A 15,704-nucleotide genomic window follows, 5' to 3' on the forward strand; every position below is an offset into this window, starting at 1 on the left:
AAACTACTGGTCAGAGCACACAAAACGAGCGCCGAAGGTCTTTTCATGCCCAATTCCTAACGCCACCACGCCCCAGCCGGTCCCCACGGGGACACACACACCGGTTTTGCCTCAGTTGGAGAGCTGGTACCGCTCCATTCAATGATCCATGCTGAGGAGGCAAGTTATAGCTCTGAAGTTCCTAAGAGTTTCATTCTTAAACATTTTACAAACACTTAGATGGCACCTACTGTATGTCAGGCCAAGCCTCTAGTGGTGCTTACATCAGAAACAGCATATATTTTGAAAGCAGAAAGAATACAGGCTTCCTGCTCTTAAGTCTCTGATCTTCAGTGTCCTGTGTGTAAAATGGGAATTAAAATAAGTTTTAAGCATTTTTCAAATAACAGCTCATTTAATCCTCATAACAACCATGCATTGTGTTGCCTCCACTTCATAGGCAGGAAAACTGATGCAGGAATGCGCCTTATCTAAGATCCCTTGCTAGCAAATGAGCCAGTTTTAAACCCAGAGGGTCTAATTCCAGCATCTATCTCTCCACTGCTGCTCTCTACAGCACTCTGGCTGGGCCACGGAGAGGGATTTTCAAGAGAGGATGGATGAAAAATGGATAATAGCCTAGTATGGACAGAGGGACACGTGCCATCAGATTGTGACAACAAAAGAGTGATTTTTATTTTTTGCAGTTTTGGGCCTGGGCCAGGTTTGAACCCACTACCTCCGGTATATGGGGCCAGCACCCTACTCCTTTGAGCCACAGGCGCTGCCCCAAAAGAGTGATTTTTATAGATTGATAAGGCAGCAGAGCTGATTCTCTGCTAACAAATCAAACACTGCTTGGAGGCTTTAGGAGTCCCAATTTTCTCAAAATGATTTTTCCTCCCCACCCCCTGCACACCGAAAATAACCAACTTGGAAACAACCATTTTCCTGCCAGCTCACGGGGGAGTGCTTATTTATAACATCCTCTGCTTCCTAATTGTCAAGATGCAGGGATTTTATGGATTCATAAACACAGATGATGCTTTTATAATTTGTAAATAATTGTTTTTCAAGCTGTAGGATACAGACACTTCCTTTGAGATGGCAAAAAGAAAAAAGCCTCAGTAGTTTTACTCCTCAAATATCTACAACACTATTGTTTAGGGAAGGCTTGGGGAGGTTGGGGAATGTTGTGTTTTATTTTGTGTTTCACTTGGTATTCACATCGTGTGATTGCGCACTGACGGTCAGCCTGAGCGACATTCATCTGTGAATCCCTTGTGTGACAGCGTTACCTACATCTCCCTGGTTTCCTTAGAGTCAGACTATTTTATGATGACTTAGAGAAAGTAGTAATGTGATAGCTGAGGAATTTTTGTTACACTATTACTCCTTCTCTGGCCTGAAAAAAACTAATGGTTCCCCATTCTGTGTTGGAACAGCTCCCCTCCTCGCACAGTTATTACTGAACTGTGTGTAACTCTCTGGGTGGGCTTCTGGTAATAATTAAATTGCCATCTTCATCAAGCCCCAGGGAGAGCAGAGAGCGAGGGTAGCAACAGCAGGGCTTGTAGTAACATTTCCCCATCATAAAGAGGACGTCTTGAAGGATTCCTTTGTGTTCTTTCTCTGTTCTTCTGGTTTTGAAGCTATAAACATCTGATCAGAAAGCATCTTTTAAAAACTCTGAATAATTTACTGGGTGCTTGCTTACAGCAGGGTTCTATTATTTTTTGACACTTCGTTTCCACAATTAGGCAGTGGCTTTGGAAACACATTAAAGATTCCTGCAAATAACGCTTGTAATTCAAATCCCAATAAGGACCAGATTTTGAATACTTGGCCTTGAACCTGAGCTTTTGAAAAAAGAAGAGAAGAAATAGAGAAGGTGGGGAGGGAAACATGAGACAGTGTTGTGAAGGGAGCGTGGGTCACTGGCCAGAATCAAGTCTTGAGTTCAGAAAGGAATATGAATTCCACCTCTCGAAGTGCTTCACTTGGATCCAAGAAAAATGAAAACATCCTTAGGCTCCCGTCTCCTATGTCCAAAATTCAGAGATCGGATGTGCAGTTAGAACTAGGTTGGGCTGCACTATTAAAAACAAAGAAAGAAAATAAAAGATAATAACAACAGTGTTTTAAACACGTCACAGAACCCCGAGTTAGGCAGTTGAGTTGACATGGTGAGTCCACACCTAGGGCCCAGGCTTCCACTCTGGCCTGTCTCCATCCTTAGCCAGCCAACTCATGGTTTGAGGTGCTTCTTTCAGCTTCAGCATCATGTCTGCATTGCAAACAACATTGCAATGTGCTCCCTCCTTGAAGGACACTTTGGAAATCACAGCACCCTCACTTGCAAATCACATTTCCTTGTCCGAGTCTAGTCATATGGCTATATCTTAGTCACAAGGAAGAAAAGAACGTAGTCTTTGGCCAGGTGACACACTGTCCAGTTTAGGAGAAAGGAAAGAATGCATTTGGGAAGGTCACAGGCAATCTGCCCTCCGTAGAAATACAGGGTTCCTTTCTGAGGTATCAAATGTGTGAGTGAGCTACTAGCATACTTTCTCCAGACATGGCAGTGAGATAACATTACATACTAATGCACTGTTTTATCTTGCCCACCTATACTGGGTTGGGTTGACACTGCCCAACCAGCAATTAAAAAAAACAGACTTTAAGAACTTACCCACAAATCTGACAATGCCGTTCAGGTTTTCAGCTGGGGTATCAACATCGTCTGCATTGTTCAGAAGTGTGAAATGAGAAGATGCTTTCTGGTTGAAGCTTGTCAAAACATTCAAAATTTATTAGTAAATACTAGAAGGAACTGGTAACAGAAACTAAGAAACCCCAGAATTCACTTCTGAAACTGTTAGGAGGGAGGGAGCGTTGGACTCTGGCTAATAACAGAGAGAGCCATGAGGTCAAGGAGCACTAAAGCTCGTGGGTCATACAATGCACCTCATGTTCCGGACCAGCCCCTTCACAGACTATCTCATTTAATCATCACAAGGACTTTTTTCTTTCTCTTTAACAAACAAAGATATAGAGGCTCAAACAGGTTTAGAAACTTATTCCAGGTCCCACATGTAGTAAATGGTATAAATAACATGAAAAGAGACTTAGAAAGGATCACACACAAAAATAATACTAAACAGTAAAATGGCCCAAAGGAGAAAGCTCTTATGCACAGAAAGCTCCCCTTTGAGAGGGGCAGGGATACTTCCTGGAGGGACACAGCCAGGCTGAGGTGACAGAGCAGGAGCTGAGCCACCTTCTGATCTTCTGCCCATCTCTTACACGTGCCCCATTGGCTGAACCCAACCAGAAGCCTAAGGGCGAGGATGTGCTTGATACAGCTGAGAGTTTACCCAGGTCAGCCTCCCAGAGAAGAAGCAGGGCTAAAAAGGGAGGGATGGAGATGAATCCAGAGGAGCAAGCAAAATACTCAGCACGGGAGCTCAGGGCCACTGTCCCCTCCTCACTGCATGCCAGAGCACAGACAAGGGATTAAAAACTTTGCTCATTTTACCATCAAAACATCCCTTTCCCTTCACCTACAGACACTTGCACCGGGGAAGTGCGGAGAGAGGATGGGATGTGATTCGCTGGCCTCTTACTGCCAGCAGCTAAGAAGTTAGGACTTTAGCACACGGCATTTAAAGGTTTCAAAACCTGATCTAAACTGTGTAAGGGAGAGGCTATCCCATTTTAAACTATGGGGGGGAGGGCTGGAAATTACAGAATTCCTCCACATAATTCCTTCCATGTTTTGAAGATAATCACAATCAAGAACTTCTCCTTCTATTAAGGAAATCATCTACTCAGCAAAGAATCTTCTACTTAAGTCTCTTCCTTCCCTTTAGGGAGAGAATGGCAAGTCCGCAGCATTCTGCAAGCAGCTATTTTCTATCCTTGAAGACACGACTCTACCAAGCTCACTCACCCTTACTGAGCACGTCTCTAGTCCATCTTCTACAAGTGACTTATTTTTCCTTTGTCTGCCCTTTTGTACATTAACTATAGCTTTATTTTACCTGCCTGAAATGCTTGCTGTTCCCATTTTTCTTTTTTATTAAATCATCGCTGTGTACATTAATGCAGTCATGGGGTACAATGTGCTGGTTTTATATACAGTTTGAAATATTTTCATCAAACTGGTAAACATAGCCTTCACAGCATTTTCTTAGTTATTGTGTTAAGACATTTATATTCTACATTTAGTAAATTTCACAAGTCCCCTTGTAAAATGCACCACAGGTGTGGTCCCACCAATTACCCATCCTCCCTCTTCCCCTCCCCTCCTTTTCCCCATATTCTTGGGCTATAATTGGGTTATAGCTTTCATACAAAAGCTATAAATTAGTTTCATAGTATGGATGAATACATTGGATACTTTTTCTTCCATTCTTGAGACACTTTGCTAAGAAGAATATGTTCTAGCTCCATCCATATAAACATGAAAGAGGTAAAGTCTCCATCTTTCCTCCCCAACACTTACTTCCCACCTACTCACTGCTTTAAGAAAGCCTCTTTAGTCTAATCCATTCCACAAAGGAGTTTGGGTTCACTTAAATTTCCATAGCAACTATGCTCATCACCAAGACAAGGTGGATCCTCCATATCTATTAGTACTGCCTGAAATTTCCTTTAATCATTTGCATAGAGATTTAATACAGAGAGATTAGCCCAATCCTTGTTCATGAGGACATACGCTTCCATTGTATGAACTTAACCATGGTAATTTAATCATTCCCTTATTGGTGGACGCTCAGATGACTTCATTTCACCATTAAGAACAATGGTATAGTGAACATAATTATAAACATATCTCTGTGCCCATCTGGGAGTATTCCACAGGACAGATGGTCAGAAGTAGATTTAATTAGTCAAAAGGTTTACATATTTATTTTAATATATACTAAGAATCCTTTTTAAAGCCATTTGTACTCCTGCGTAGTGTGTGAGAGTGTGCATTCCTTCCTGTCCTTTCCCAGCCAACATTGAAACAATAGATACTAATAATAATTAAAATGTGTTTTCAACCTGATAGGCAAAAAATGGTGTCAGGATATTTTAGATTTAGATTTCTATGATAACCAGTAAGATTAAACATCTTTTCACATGTGTAGAGAGCATCTGTATTTCTTTTCCTCCAATTTGCCACTCTCAGCCTTTTTCTCATTGACTTTCGTATTGGAATGTCTTTTTCTCATTGACTTGTACATGTTTTCTATATGATGTAGATTAAGCCCTTACTTACATTATATATTACAAATATTTTCTCCTAGTTTCATGCTTGAATTCAATAATGGTTCCTTTATGGATTAAATTTTCAATTTTTATGTAATGAAGTAAATACATCTATTTAATCTTCTCATAATTATACAAAATATGAAAATGTATTAAAGCACAGCCCCCACCTGCTCTCTCAGCTCTTAAGTCTTCTTTTTGTCCAGACGGCCATGAAATGTCTCTCTCACTGTGTTGAGCAATTGATGTATTCTTTTACTCTAGAAACCATTCTTCGGCTTCAGAAATTTTTCTTGAGTTATTTTAAAATGTTCTTCCCTCTGTTTCTGCATTCTCACATTCTGGAATATCTGGAACTCCTGAACTGGCCCTTGATATTTCTTTTCTTTTCTCTCTAATCTATATGTTGAAATTTCTCAATTGTATCTTCCAAATCTTCTGAGTTTAAACTTTATTTTCCTATTTTTAATTTCCAAAAGATTTTATTTTTGTCTTTTAACTATTTTGTTTTTATAGCTTTTTGTCTTTTACTTCTGTGTCTCTCCAAGGATATTAATGATGGTTTAGTTCTATTTGGCTTTTTGCGTTTGTTTTTGTTTTTAAGTTTCTATCTTCCTGCGTAGTTCCTATTTTTTTTTAAGTTGTGCTTTTTCTTCCTGATCTCTGGGTTTCATGTCAGAAGCTTTCCTTAAATGTCTTAGTGATTCTTAATGTCCACTCATTCTCAAAAGTGACAGGCTCCCAGGCTAAGTGTATGCTCAGTGCATGGGGCTCCACTGTGACGGGGATTCTGACTTTACCATCGTGCTAGGGAAGCCCCATGATCGGTCTTTTTTGCATCTTTTCTAGGCTAGTTAGGCGCCATTCCAGGAGTGCATAATTCTAGCCACGCATCGAGGCAGCCAAATGAGGGAAGGAAGCTGCTGGTCTTCACAAGCAGGAAGCAAACTTTCACTTTGCCTCTTACTTTCAATGTGGCACCCCTCTCTCAAATGCACTTGGTGCTCCCAGGCCAGATCCTCTGTTTCTACATTAAAGACAATAAACTTTGAGTCATTGCCAAGAGGAGCTGGAACTCCCTGCAGTTCTGTGGATTTGGGTTAGGACATAGGCACCTGCCACCACACTGGTTTAGTCCTGCCTCCGCCTCCCACTTCCAGGGGCACCTCGTGCTGCCAATTCTTGAGATGTGGGGATCCGTGGGATATACCAGCTTGCTTCTCCACTTCCCAGGCCAGTTTAACATTCAGCTCTCCGTGCTTTGCTGGGTCAGCAAGTCACGCATCCTCTGCTTTCCAGCTCCCAAAATCCTGTTGCTGTTGTCTCCTCTCCAGGTCTGTTTCCCTTGGGGGATTATAAGCCTTAAACAATATTTTTTTCCACAGTTAGAATAAACTTTTTGAAAGCGATAGGAGGCTAATGAATATGTTTCATTCACCAACTTTAACTAGAAGAATCAGATTTTAATATTTAACATAGATCTAAACATGTTTCTCTCAATCTCCAATGCCATTGAGCATCCATCATCTTCATACATGTCCGCATACACACGTACAGAAAAAGGCAAAAAAGAAAAAGACAAGACTATTAGTACTTTTAAGTCCCTTCTGCACTTCTGTTTTTCTCCTGTGTTAGAAACCAAAAAGAAAGCAGGTGTAGCCATTCTCATGTTAGATAAAATTGGCATTGAAGAAACGATAGTAAAGAAAAACAAAGGTGATCATTATATAATGGTAAAGGGGTAAATTCCCCAGGAAGACAGAACAATTCTAAATATTTATACACCTAAAACAAAAGTGCCCAGATTCATTAAGAAAATTCTGCTAAGAAAAAAATAAAAGGAAATAAAAATCTACTGGATCTAAGAAAAGAAACGTCAGCACTATAATTGCCAGAGGCTTCAATACCTCACTGCCAGAACTGGACAGATCATCCAAACAGAAAATAAAGACAGAAAAATTGCACCTACATGGGACTGCCAAAGAAATGAACCTAACAGACATGTACAGAATACTTTACCCCAAAACTACTGAATATACATTCTTCTCATCAGTACACAGAACATTCCTCAAGACCGATAATATCATGAAACATTCTTCAAGACTGATCATATCTTAGGCCACAAAACATGTCTCAACAAATTCAAAAAATAGAAATCATACTGTGTAACTTCTCAGACCACAGGACAATAAAACCATAAATCAACTCCAAAAGAAGCACTCAATTCTACACATGATCTGGCCTGGGGGCACCAAGTGCACTATACGACCTAGCAATTCCAGTTTTAGATAGAAACCCTAAAGAATTGAGGGCTGCACCTGCGGCTCAAAGGAGTAGGGTACCAGCCCCATATACTGGGGGTGGCAGGTTCAAACCCAGCCCTGGCCAAAAACTGCAAAGAAAAAAAAGAATTGAAAACGGGTTCTCAAACGACTACTTGTAAATAAAAGTTTGTAGCAGCACTATTCACAAGAGCTATTTAAAGAGCATAGAATTTAAATTTTGCAAGATAAAAAAGCTCTGAGTATTGGCAAATATACTTAAAACGACTGAACTGTACACTTAAAAATGATTAAGATGGTAAGTTTTATTTACATTATATGTATTTTATCATAAGTTAAAAAAAATTAGGTCATCATACTAGTGTTAATCTCCCATCTTTGAATCACTTCCTCATTTCAAGAAATATCCTTAAAACATCAAATATTTGAATTTAAACTAAAAATAAATATTTTTTGGTTTATTAAGCATTTTGCATATATCATTTTATTTGAACCAAGAAATGATGTTACTTTAATGGTGCCATCTTGCCATTTGCCTTTCTCTAAGTTCCCATTTAGTATTAAGAATAGCACAGAAGGCCCCTCTGCTACTCGCTGTGACAATGGAGCTCAAATCTTTCTTTGTAAACTTTCTTACTCTATAAGCCTCTATTTCTCTTTCTTGATAAAGTTTGTTTCATCCTTGCCTGTAAAATAAAGAATATGGTAGTACATCCTGCACGTCAGAGATAAGTCAGCAGAGATGGAGATACATAGAGCCTGTGCTCATCGTATAGAAAAGCAAGAGCTACAGTTCTCAGAAAGATTTCATCTTGGAGAAAATGAGATTCTTGTTCAAATCTTATTTCCATAGCTTGAACAGAAAACTAAAGGATACATAGACTATAATTTATCTCCACAACTCCCTTATTACCTCCCCCTACACACATACCATCACGACCACCAACACATCCTCACATACCACCCACTGGGTTCCGCATAGGAAACCAAGTATTAGAGACTGCAGTGTAGTGGTCATGGCAACGGAGTTAACGCCAAAGAGCTAAAACCAATTTCAGGCTGGTAAAAGAAAGCTTTAAGATTAGGATCCAGCTGGTATAGTAGGCACAATAAGCCTCCTGGGGTCAAAGATACAGAAACAGTTCCAAAAGTCCATTCAGCCATAAATACATCTTTGCACAATGCTACCAATTCAGTCCCATCCCACTTGAGAACTTTAAATCAGACCATATGTAGCTCCTTGCTTGCTTACCTATGCCACTTGGTGGCCAAGAAGGAATACTTTACCTTTGAAAGGTTCAATAGAAAAGTGCTTCTATATTGCTTGTTATTGTCAGACTTTCTTTTTTCCTATACTAAAGCCAACCCCAGCCAAGCACACAGTGACTCTCTCAATCTCTCTCTCACCACACACACACACACACACACACGCGCTGTCTATCCTCTCACACACATACACAAAACTTTAAAAGCAAAACCAAACATCCCTATTCTCATTAAGGTTTTGATGTCCTACTTGGATATGTGTCAGCTAGACCATGATTTGCTTTTTAAAAATCATATTCCGCCCCCACCGCCAGAATACTTGTATACCTTGAAAGGAGTTCCCCACTTACCAAATGGTGCTGCCAGATCCCTAAGGATCTTCACAATCCTAAGTTAGACCAAGAAGAGTCTCCCTTAGCCAAATGACCACAGCCAAGAGACTATGGATGACACCAGTCGTGGCTCCAGCAAGTTATCACATGAGGGCCAAGCCCTTTCATCCAATTCTGTCTCTTAGGGTCAGGCGCAGTGGCTCATGCCTGTAATCTTAGCACTCTGGGAGGCCGAGGTAGGTACATCCCCTGAGCTCAGGAGTTCAAGATCAGACTAAGCAACACCAAGACCCTATCTCTACTAAAAATAGAAAAACCAACCAGGTGTTGTGGCAGGTGCCTGTAGTCTCAGCCACTCAGGAGGCAGACACAAGAGGATTGCTCTGACCCAGGAGTTTGAGGTTGCTGTGAGCTATGACGCCGTAGCACTCTACCCAGGACAACAGAGTTAAGACTCTGTCTCAAAATAAAATAAAACAAAATTCTGTCTCTCCTCCTGAAACACCCATTTCCAGAGATTGAGATAGTTTGTAAATGCATCCACAAATTGCACCATTTCCTCTGCCATGCCTCACACAAGCAGTGACCATACAAACTCTTGCTGGAGAGCCACTGGGTGAGTTTATCATGCTCCTGAAATATGGGGGCCTACAACCTTCAGAGAATCTAGATCTCTGCTTACAGCCCATGCATAGACTCAGAATAATACACTCTAGTTAGACCATTGCAACAGCAAAGATGAAGATTGGAAAGGCTTATTCTGAATGAGTAAAAAATAGCAACACCCTAGGGCAGGACCTGGTTGTCTGCGTTTGTCTCGCAGTTATTATTCTTCCTACATTTCTTGATAGAATTGATAGGGAAGAGATTGCTTTGGGAAATATACTCCATTACACTATCTTTATGTCATGGGCCTTTCCACAGGAGCACTGCCACCCACAAAATTAGAATCTTTCACTGGACCCCATTTGTGGGGAGGAAGAGGCAGTGCTTAGAAAACTCTCAAGAGGATAGAAGAATAACAAAGGAAAAAATAATTATTTATAAACTTTGTTACTATAGGTTTGGATTTATTTTCCATAAAAAAAAAGTCTAAGTTTTCCAAATGCCTAGAGTAGATCTATTGTCTAATTTGGTCTCCACCTCCTCCAGAAAGGAAGGGCTCATCTCTGTGTGTGGCCAACTTGGTTTGGGTGGAAACACTGGGTGGAAACACTGGGTGGGGCATACTTGTTCCAGACCAGAAATCTCCTACTGGTGTGATTCCCATAAAAACCACAAAACAAAAAAATAGAAGGCGAAGGGAAGAGGAGAGAGAGGGGAGGGGGACCGTAGGAGGAGGGAGGGTATTTGGGGGGACCTCACCTAATGTGCATGATGCAATGGTACATTTCAAACCTAATAAGAAATGAGTAGAATTGTGATGAATGTGTTACTTAGTTCAATGTAAGCATTTCACATTGTATGTCAAAGCAGTACTCTGAACCCCAAAAATGCATCAATGTACAAAGTTATGATTTAATAAAAAATAATAATAATAAAGTAGAAGGCAGAATAAAACACCAGAGCCCCGATCCTGACAAATACTCAGCTTACATACAGAGTTCTCCTCATCTAGGGGTCTGGCTCAGCAGTGTCCAGAGGCTGAAACAAACTCTGTGCCTCTCCTCTCCACTCTGCTTCTATCTCAGCAATTGCTTAACTCAAAAATAATTCTATTAAATAGACATTTCCAACAAGGTCCAAGTAGAGTCATGTCACATTAAGTCTTCAGAGCAACTGTAACTGCACCTCCAAAAATTGATACCATAAATACATATTAGATAAGAAAGAACTGGTATATACACAAAACAGCATCTGGAGAAAGTAGAAATGGCCTGGTAAGGGCCGGAGAGAAGCCTTGATCACTTTTTTGATGCACCCATGTCTGCCACCTTTCCTCCTGTGATAGAGAGAAAAATAGCCCCCCTGAAGCTTCACATCCCAATCCCTGGCACTTACGAATGTTACCTTACATGGCCAAAGGGACTTTGCAGATATAGGTAAGAGTCTTGAAATGGGTATATTCTTTTGGATTATCTGAGTGGCCCAACATAATAAGAAGACAAAAGGATCAAACTAAAAATATTTTTTAAAAAAGGAAATGTAACCATGAGGCTAGAGTTTAAAGTGATGCCCTTTGAAGATGAAAGAAAGGATCATGAGCTAAAAAGTGAGGTGCAGGCAGCCTCGAGAGGCTGGAAACCAGGTTTTCACAAGAAGCCGAGGAGGCCCCTCAGCCCTGCTGACACCTTGATTTTAGACTTCTGACTTCCAGAACTAGGAGAGAATAAATCTGTACTGTTTTAAGCCACTTAAGTTTGTGATAATTTGTTACGGCACCAAAAGGCAACTAATACCGCCTCCCCTTGTTGAGTTATTCAAGGAGCTGACACTGTTTCCCAGGCCTCCTGGCCACTTGCTTCCAGCTCCATTCAGGAATGGGAGGTGCTGGAAGGACACTGGAGGTCGGGAGGAAGAGAGAAACCAGTGCACGACTTGCCGTCCCCCTGCTCTGGGCCATGTCCCCAGCAGGTGCTGCCCCTTCCACAGCCTCAGCTCCTCTTATCTCACCCATGATCACAGGCTTTGCAAACACCACAGCCTCACTCTGTCTTCCATCCAGCCTCTGGGCGGCCTCATTTTCCTCTGCCTGTGTAGCTCTCCCAACCCTTTTAGTATTATGAGTTAGCATATTGAATTACTTCTATTAAAGTACCTGACTTGGGTTATGTTTCCTTGGGTGGGTCCTTTCCAGGACCAGCCATATTTCTAATGCCAGTTTGTGTTTATTTCTTAACAGTGGTGTTGCTTGTTCACAGCAATCGGGATGGCTGCTACACTTAAAGTCCCCTGCCACATCTGTAGATCTCCCTAGTAAAGGAGCATTGATGGCCTTCCAGGGGACTGGCAGTCTTTTCCCCTCCCTGGTGCCCTGCTTATGTCAGCATAATGAATTGGATAGCTCCTTACAGGAGTGGTCGAGTTGCAGTTTCATTCGTTTACGCAAATTGGTATAATTCCTGCGTGAATCAGTCAGACTCTGTGATCTAGTGACCTAGAAAAATTAGAACAGCAACGGTCAGTGAGGAATTGTTTTCTCTATCAGCGTACATTTCATTGGCAAATCAGAATGCTCATTGTCTTGGTGTGTGAACTACAGGATAATTCTCGGTTTTACTTAGCTTTCTTTCTGCAGCTGAGGGAAACAGGCAAGATTTTATTCAAGACGTTGCTGAATGAGAACATTATTTGAAACAATTCAATAGACTATTAGTTCTTGTATTTCATTTGCCAGCATCTGGAGTGTCAGTCTTTGAAGTTAACAGCACTGTCCCCCCTAAACAGAATCTCAAGGTTTGGTGCCTATCCTGCTATGTTAGTTTGCAAGGACTACCATAAAAAAGTACCCCAAGCCAGGTGGCTAATGCAACAGAATTTATTCTCTCATCATTCCAGCGGCTAGAAGTCCAGTATTAAAGTGTCAACAGGGTCAGTTCTTCCTGGGGGTTGGGAGGCAGAATCTGTTCACTATCTCTCCCCTATCTTTTGTTGGTCTGTTTGTTTGTTTTGAGACACTCTGTCACCCTGGGTAGAGTGCCATGGCATCATAGTTCACAGCAACCTTGAATTCTTGGGCTCAAGAGATCCTCTTGCCTCAGTTTTTTATTTTATTTTTTTCACTTTTAGTAGGATTGCTGAAGCTCATGAGTTCCCCGATCTTCTTAAGGTGGGATGTCAATCCCTGGTGCTCCTTGGGTTGTGGAAGCATCGCCTGATTCCTGTCTGCCTTAATCTTCACGTGGTATCCTCCCTATGTGTTCATCTCCAAATTTCCCCTCAATATAAACAGAATAGGCGTATTGGATTAGTGCTCACCCTAATTAGTGCTCATTTTAACTTGATTACCTCAGTAAAGACCTATCTCCAGGTAAGACCGTATCTCAGGGAATGGGAGTAAGGACTTTAACATATCAACTTGGTAGCAGGGGACACAATTCAAACTGTAACATCTGTTCTCTAAAGAAAGCTTTTTGGTACTCATGTTTTTTCCTAATTTTATCTCATTTTTTTATTTCAGATTAATATGAGATACAAATGTTTAGCTTACATTGTTTTCTTTTCTGAGGTGAAGTTCATGTTGTAGTTGAGCCCTTCCCCCAGGGGGCGCGCTGGACACCCTGACATTGTGCATTAGGCGAGAACTTGCCAGACCCCCCCCACCAGTATTTGTGTTTTCATTTATTGCCTGCAAACTGGGTTTATGTACCTTTCCACTTTAACATATTCACAAATTTCTCCTGCGCCGTGTCAAACATAAAACTCAATAGACCATTTTCTCTATTTTTAATGTGCTTCTCAGTGGAAATAGGAAAAGTGACTTTGGACAATTTTTCCCATTAATCCTGAGGATACTGAAATAGATTGAGAATCCTCCTTTAGATTTCATTTATTGTTTGTAAATTAAGAATCAAAAACGACCTAGTAATACCTAGTTGTGTATTCCTATTAGTCAAGTCCTGTGAAGTTAGAACACAGTCGTATATTTTCATCCCATATGTCAGGTGTAAGAAGAAATAAAACACGTTCAACACAGGAACACACTCAATGGCTACACACCGTCAATACCGAACTAGAACCACTCTTCTCCACGACCCTCTTCTGTCGCCCCCAAACCCAGATTCAAATGAGAACTTAATATATTTAATTGTTAAATAATGTATTGCCAAGAAGTAGCTTATTCTTTTTTTTTATTTCTTCTAAACTTTCTGAGGGAAAGTTGATTTTACAATATACACAAAAAAAAAAAAAAAAAGGAAGAAAGGTAGAGAGTTCAAGAACAACATACTTAAAATTGCACGGCAAATCTCTGGTGGGCATAGGACCCGACACACAGTACAAGGCCTGGAGAAGGACCGCCCTTTTATGATTATGTGCAGTAGATATTCACAACAGCCCACTCAGCAAACCTAGAGACCGTGTTCCTTTTCTCATTGATACAAGCATGCAAACACATTTTTAACAAGACCAAGCATATCAAAAGAAAGGGAAAGAAGCAACTGTTAGCTTCATTCCTTAAAGAAAGTATTTGCCATTTTTCTTACCTCTTACAATTCCCATTCTCCTGAAAATGTGTGTGCAGTGTACGTAAAGTAAATATGAACACATGGAGGGGATTGGAGGAGGGTGTGGTACTTGGATACATAAGCTGTCATTGTTTTGTCAATTTTTTTAAACTACAGGATAATTTATGAGAAACTTTGTTAAGGAGACAAGCATTGTAGAAGAATGAACAAGTGCTCTGAGTATTATTCCTCTGCAGGTACATGTTTAGCTGGCCACGCAAATATTAAGTGGCCAGCTATGCGACCTAGGTACACGGACCTCATAACCCAGCTTTAATAAATGAAGCAACATGATCCACTCCCACGGGGACCTCTCACAGACTCCTTTCCAACTATCAGTCACTCGAGCTGTCGGCTCCAGGTACTACTGCCAAGTCCTGGTCCAGAAATCCGAAACATCTGTAGAGCATACCTTGTTTTTTCTCTTATGCCTAAATCATCACCACCTGACTCATTTATCATGTTAAAATGTAGCAAGCATTTTTCACGTATAATATCCTTTTGTTGAGACTAAGAACTATAGCACGATAAAGGGTGTCAGCAAAAATCACAGAGAAACAACGATTCCTTTTGAGAAGCTTCAATCTTCCGTGACCCACACACACTAAAAACTAGGCGGTTATAACTCTCGGATAGGAAACACTTTTACACCGTGTTTCTGTGGGATAGGGGAGGAAAGCAACCATGTAGTAGCTGCTTCATGGAAGTCCATCCTTTGTTCTGTCTTTATTACATATCCATTCTCTGCAAAGGATATAACATATCAAAAAGGTTGGCAAGAAATCTTTCCTCCCTTTTCCAATTTGCCGCAGATTTTACAAACTTTGGCTCTTGAACACACACAAAAATCATACAAGCATATTGCCGTAAACTTAGTCTGCTTGAAAATTAGCATACAGAAGCAACTTCATATTTCAATCATAGCCTAAAATTGCATTCTATGAGATTTGGAACCAAGCTGAGAATTATAAGTCAGAACAAAGGCTATTTCAGTCCCTTATGTCTGAGAGGAAATTAACATTAATACCTGTCGTCTCCGACTCTACAAAGACTAATTGGTGGTAAAAGTGTGTAATTTCAGTTTCATTCTTTAATCCCCCACCCTTCATACACCTCACATTCATATTGCTTGTATCAGCACATTTTTATCTTAGAACCGTATCGCGTACTAACCTTGAAACTTAATAAGGTATTTGAGTCTCAGGGATTTTCTTTACCGCTGGAAACCTACAGCTATTGGCACATATGAGAGTCATAATAATAGTCTAAGGCCTAAGAGAGGGCTCCAGGGTCAAACTACCAAATTATAATCCCAGCACCACTGTCATTCTACTATTCAGCTGAGACATATGAAATTGCCTTTTTTTTTAAGCAGGGTGAAAAAGAAAAAGAATCTAATTTTTACAATTGCATATGGTTCA

The sequence above is a fragment of the Otolemur garnettii genome, unplaced genomic scaffold, assembly GCF_000181295.1.
Source record: "Otolemur garnettii isolate 467f Iridium unplaced genomic scaffold, OtoGar3 scaffold00005, whole genome shotgun sequence".
In the NCBI taxonomy this organism is placed as follows: domain Eukaryota; kingdom Metazoa; phylum Chordata; class Mammalia; order Primates; family Galagidae; genus Otolemur; species Otolemur garnettii.